The following is a 6401-nucleotide window of genomic DNA, read 5'->3' as shown; positions in this document are numbered from 1 at the left end:
AAATGTCAGAGAGGATGTGGAGAAAAAAGAACTCTTTTACACCGTTGGTGGGAATATATATTGGTGCAGCCACTGTGGGGAAACGTATGGAGGTTCCTCAAAAAACTAAAAATAAAACTACAATATAATCCAGAAATTCCACTCCTGGGTATATATTGAAGAAAATTAAAGCATTAATTTGAAAAGATACATACACCCCAGTGTTCATAGCAGCGTTATTTACAATAGCCAAGATAAGGAAGCAACCTAAGTGTCCATCAATGGATGAGTGGATAAAAAAGACGTAACATATGTATGCAATGGAATACTATGCTAAGTCACTTCAGTCGTGTCTGACTCTGTGCGACCTCATAGACGGAAGCCTACCAGGCTCCCCCATCCCTGGGATTCTCCAGGCAAGAACACTGGAGTGGGTTGCCATTTCCTTCTCCAATGTGTGAAAGTGAAAAGTGAAAGGGAAGTCGCTCAGTCGTGTCCGACTCTCAGCGACCCCGTGGACTGCAGCCCACCAGGCTCCTCCGTCCATGGGATTTTCCAGGCAAGAGTACTGGAGTGGGGTGCCATTGTCTTCTCCAAATGGAATACTACTCAGACATAAAAAAGGATGAAATTTTGCCATTTGCAACAACATGGATGGACATGGAGGGTATTATGCTCAGTGAAAAAGTCAGAGAGAGACGAATAATGTATGTTATCACTTATATGTGGAATCTAAAAACTGAAACAAACTAGTGAATATAACAAACAAGGAACAGGCTCATAGATATAGAAAACAAACTAGTGGCTACTAGTGAGGAAGGGGAAGGGTAGAGAGGCATGAAACGGATAGGGGATAAAGAAGTATAAACTACTATGTGTAAAGTATGTAAGCCACCAGGATATACCACAGAACGTAGGGCATACAGCCAGTATTTTATAATAACTGTGAATGGAGTATAACCTTTAAAAATTGTGAATCACTATGTTGCACACCTAAAATTTATGTAATATTGTTAGTCAACTCTACCTCAATTTTTAAAAAGAGAGAAAACAATAAAGATGATGTGGTATTCATGTAGGGATGGAAAAATTAACTGGTGAAACAATCATAGCCCATTAGTTAGACCTTTACACATATGAAACTTTGGTATATAATACAGGTAACATGTCAAAAAAGCAGGGAAAGGACACACTATTAAAAATGTGGAGCTTGGGCGTCTCTGGTGGTCCAGTGGTTAAGAATCTGCCTTTCAATCCAAGGGAGACCAGTTCAATCCCTGGTCTGGGAAGATCTCACACTGACGCAGGGCAACTAAGCCCATGCACCACAACTACTGAGCCTGTGGGCCCTAGAACCTGTACTCTGCAATAAGAGAAGCCACCACATTGAGAAGCCTGAGCACCGCACCTAGAGAGTAGTCCCCACTCACCACAACTAGAGAAAGCCTGCATGAAGCAATGACAACCCAGCACAGCCAAAATAAATCAATAAAGACATTTTTTTAAAAATATGGAGCTTGGGACTTCACTGGTGGTCCAGTGCTAAGACTTGGTAATTCTAATGCAGAGGACTGGGGTTCAATCAGAGAAGTCAGAGTATTCAGAAATAAAGGAAAACAGTCAAGCAAAACAATGATAGTTTAGCCATTAAACAAAGTCAAGGACCTTTAGCTCCTCTTCAAGGGCTATAGATAATATTCTGTACCGTATCCTTTGAGCTGTTTTGCAGATACTGAAACCCCCACCAGGTGGAAAGAGTTAACCGTATGTTAACCACAGCACGTAGACCCCAGACTGGTTGAAACCAGAAGGTTGATGATGTTGACTCCTAGTAACCTCACCACCAGCAAAACAGAAGAATGTCTACAACCTGATCACATACCCCACAATCTCCCTCCCTCACCTTGTCTTTTAAAACCTTTCCCTGAAAGCCATCAGGGAGTTCAGGTCTTTTAAGCATTAGCTGCCTGACTTCTTGCTTGACCCTGTACAATAAACAGTGTACTTTACTTCACTACAACTCAGTGTCAATAGGCTGGCTTCACTCAGCATGGGCGAGCAGACACAAGTTTGATTCAGTAACACTAAGACCTTTGTTACACCAGCTGCCTACCTATTCCTTCAGCAAAGTGTTGGACAGGGAAACACTATTTTACAGGACACAGTATTTTACAGTGGTCTAGAAGAGAGAAGAAAAGTAAATGGCGATTATAATGAGTGCTGTGTTGAGGAGTATTGCCTAACCTAATTTTTTGTTTGGGGTTCAGGGCACGCTTCCCAGAGGCTGAGGCATCTTGTTGAAATCTGAAGCCTGAGTATGAGCTGACCTAGATGAGGGTGAATTTCCTAGGCAGAAAACCCAAGAGTACATAGTGGCTTGGAAGTAAGAAAAATAAAAAGCATGAAGTGGTTAGGCATCTATTAATAATTTAGTACAGCAAAAGCATGAAAAAGGAGAAAGAAATAGAAAGCTAGATAAAGCTGGAAAGAGAATCAGGGACAAAATTCCTTCCCCACTCTCACTACCATCCCTGGGCTTTATAATTATCCTGAGAATGATGGGTGTTTCAAACTTCAAGAAGCAGTGTGACAAAATCACACTTTTTAGTATGTTTTAACTTCACTCTCACTGTCTTACAGAGAATGGATTGGTGGGATCAAGCATGGAGGCAGAAAGACCACCATTGCAATAACTGAGTGAGACTCAAAAGATTAATCCAATCCTTCTCCTCCTGTTCCCCAGCCTGAAGGGTTCTCTAGACTGGCAATGAAAGGGGGCCACTGCATGACTTCAAAAACATAGACAATAAAAGTAAAACAGATAAATTGGACTATATCAAAATTTAAAGCTGTGGATCCAGTTTCACAATAGCACAAAAAGGCAGCGTATGGAATGGGAGAAAATATTTGTAAATCCTATGTCTGATAAGGGATTAACATCTAGAATATATAAACGACTATAGCTTTTTTAAAAAGCACAATTAAAAACTGAGCAAACAGACTTCCCTGGTGGTCCATTGGTTAAGAATTGCCTGGCAATGCAGGGAACACAATTTCAATCCCTGGTCCGGGAAGATCCCACATGTCGCAGAGCAACTAAGCCCGTGCACCACAACTATTGAGCTTGGGCTCTAGAGCCCGGGAGCCACAACTGCTGAGCCCATGTGTCACAGCTACTGAGGCCCGCATGCCCTACAGCCGGTGCTCTGCAGCAAGAGAACCCACAGCAATGAGAAGCCGGAGCACCAAAACTACAGAGTAGCTCCCACTTGCCACAGCTAGAGAAAGCCTGCACAGCAACAGACCCAGCACAGCCAAAAATAAATAAATAAAATTTATAATAAAATAGCTTTTTAAAAATGAGCAAAGGACTTGAATGGACATTTTTCCCAAGAAGATATAAAATGGCCAACAAGCCCATGAAAAAATACTCAACATCACTAATTATCAAGGAAAGGTAAATCAAAACTACAATGAGATACCACTTCATACCCTATTGCCTTAATGGTCTGGGAGCAAGTGACGAGAATGAAGACAGAACATGAAATCTGGTGCAATGATTCAGGGGACCTGCAGCCTCTCTTGGACAGAGGTGCAGAGCCCACTCTGAGTTCAGCTTTTATTCCTAAATGCAGACTACAAGAATTTCTTTAATCTTATCTTTCTCAAGACATACGCTGTTTTAATCATGTACTCCTTAATGTCATGGATTACACTGACATAGTCCAGATCTCCTTGGTTTTTACCCCAGGCTGCTCCCTTCCGGGCTAGTCTCAGGAGCAATCACCAAGTGTGTAGGCAGCATTCATGCCTGGCGCTGACCTGGTGTTCCAAAGTCCATACTTTGATGATTCCAGTCATACTCCCTTCTGGATCTGGTCTTGAGGTTTGTAACAAGGCTATTATTCTAAGAAAAACATGAAAGATAATCATTAGCATAGTTTCTTAATGGATGCTGTTTTTCCAGATTCTACTTCTATGGAATTTCTCAAGGCTGGGAAAGTACATTATTAGGAATTCCCACTACAATAGACATTAGGTTGACTATTATCAAAAGAACAGAAAGCAAGTGCTGATAAGGATGTGGAGAAATTGGAACCTTATGCACTGTTGGAGAGAATGTAAAATGGTGCAACTGCTGGGGAAAGTAATATATGAGGTCTTCAAAAATATTAAATATATAATTACCATATGATCCATCGATTCCACCTCTAGATACAGACACAAAAGAATTGAAAGCAGTGTCTTGAAGAGAGATTTGAATACCCATGTTAATAGCAGCATTACTCGTAGAAGCCAAAAGGGTGAAAGCAACCTAAGAGACCATCAGCAGATGAATAGATACACAAAACATGGTATATACATAGAATAATTATTCAGTCTAAATCTTGAGGACATTATGCTAATGAATTAAGCTAGTTCCAAAGAAGCAAATACTATGTGATTTCACCTAAATGAGAAAGTCAAATTCATAGAGACAGACAACAGAATGGTGGTTGTCATGGGCTGACGAGAGGAGGAAATGGGGAGTTGTTGTTTAATGAATATAGAGTTTCTGTTTAGCAAGATGAAAAGACTTTGGGGACTGGTTGTACAATACAAATGTACTTAACACTACCGAACTGTTCACTTAAAAGTAGCTAAGATGGGGACTTCCCTGGTAGTCCAGTAGGTTACAACTGCATTTCAGTGCTTCCACTGAAAGGGGTATGGATTCAATCTCTGGTCAGGGAACTAAGATCCCGCATGCCTCATCCCCAACCCCCCAAAAAAGTTAAGATGGTAAATTTTATGTTATGTATGTTTACCATAAATTTTTAAATTAATCCTCAAAAATAAAAAATGAGAACACTGCTTAGGCACTGCAAATTTGCTAGAACAGAGATGGAGACCATTTGGGAAGCCAGAGGGAAGAACAGACCTAAGAGACTCCCAGGAAACAGAGTGGAGTCCTAGGCCGGTCTAGTGGCTGTAGTGCAGGCTGAGTGAGGGCAAAGTTCAGAAAAGTAGAGACATTTCATGCCGAGCATTCAGTTCAGTTCAGTCGCTCAGTCGTGCCCGACTCTTTGCTACCCCATGAATCACAGCACGCCAGGCCTCCCCGTCCATACCAACTCCCAGAGTTTACCAAAACTCATGTCCATCGAGTCGGTGATGCCATCCAGCCATCTCAACTTCTGTCGTCTCCTTCTCCTCCTGCCCCTAATCCTTCCCAGCATCAGGGTCTTTTCCAATGAACCAACTCCTCACATGAGGTGGCCAAAGTATTGGAGTTTCAGCTTCAGCATCAGTCCTTCCAATGAATATTCAGGACTGATCTCCTTTAGGATGGACTGGTTGGATCTCCTTGCAGTCCAAGGGACTCTCAAGAGTCTTCTCCAACACCACAGTTCAAAAGTATCCATTCTTCGGCACTCAGCTTTCTTTATAGTCCAACTCTCAAACCCATACATTACTACTGGAAAAATAATAGCCTTGACTAGACAGACCTTTGTTGGCAAAGTAATGCCTCTGCTTTTAATATGCTGTCTAAGTTGGTCATAACTTTTCTTCCAAGGAGTAAGTGTCTTTTAATTTCATGGCTGCAGTCACCATCTGCAGTGATTTTGAAGCATTCATGTGACCACATTGCTGACTTCCTAGTCAACTGCTGCCTCCTTCTGTTCAGTTTGAGAGGGAACTGGAGACTGGGTTCTATAAACACAGATGGAAGAAAGCTCTTAAATGGTAATTCTCAATTAAGATGGTACTGTTCTCTAGAGGGTATTTTGGAAATGTGTGTGGTTGTTTGTGTGGGAAACTGGAGGCCTTTAGCCAACCAAATGCTGGCATCTTATCGTGCAGAGAACAGGTCAGCAAAACAAAAAAACTGTCCTACATATGACTTTCCAATGGCCCAAGGGATGTAGCAGTTGGCAATAGGCAAAAAAATAATTCACTCTCCCAGCAGGATGAATTTCTCCTTACCATCAGGAGGAGTCAGGGCTGCAGGGAGCAGGGAGAATACATGTAGAAACCTAGGGCTCACAGCCTGAGAAGGCCATGCCAACAAGGGGCCCAGGCTCCCCAAGCTATGTCTTCCCTTAGATCAGCAAAAGTGCTATTAACATCTAAGGCCAGGAGCAGTCTAGAATGAGTAACAAAGAAGGGAGATTATGATGATCAGATGGGGCCCCCAGAACAGCTGTAGTGGGGACATAACTCTTCTTTCACAAGCTTCTCCAGAAAAAAGGATCAACCAGAATCCTGAAAATGATTAAAGAATGGTGTGAAGTTATTATACAGCAAGTGGATAAGCAGACCAAGGGGTGACCTGCATGGATGCCACCTGATGCTGCCCATGTTCCCCCGTGAGGACCACTTACTCACCCATCTGCTGGGATTGTGTCCTCTGAGAGCTCACAGCAGAGCCCTCTCACAGG

The sequence above is a fragment of the Bubalus bubalis genome, chromosome 16 (assembly GCF_019923935.1).
Source record: "Bubalus bubalis isolate 160015118507 breed Murrah chromosome 16, NDDB_SH_1, whole genome shotgun sequence".
Taxonomy (NCBI): domain Eukaryota; kingdom Metazoa; phylum Chordata; class Mammalia; order Artiodactyla; family Bovidae; genus Bubalus; species Bubalus bubalis.
This window is presented reverse-complemented; position numbering follows the sequence as displayed.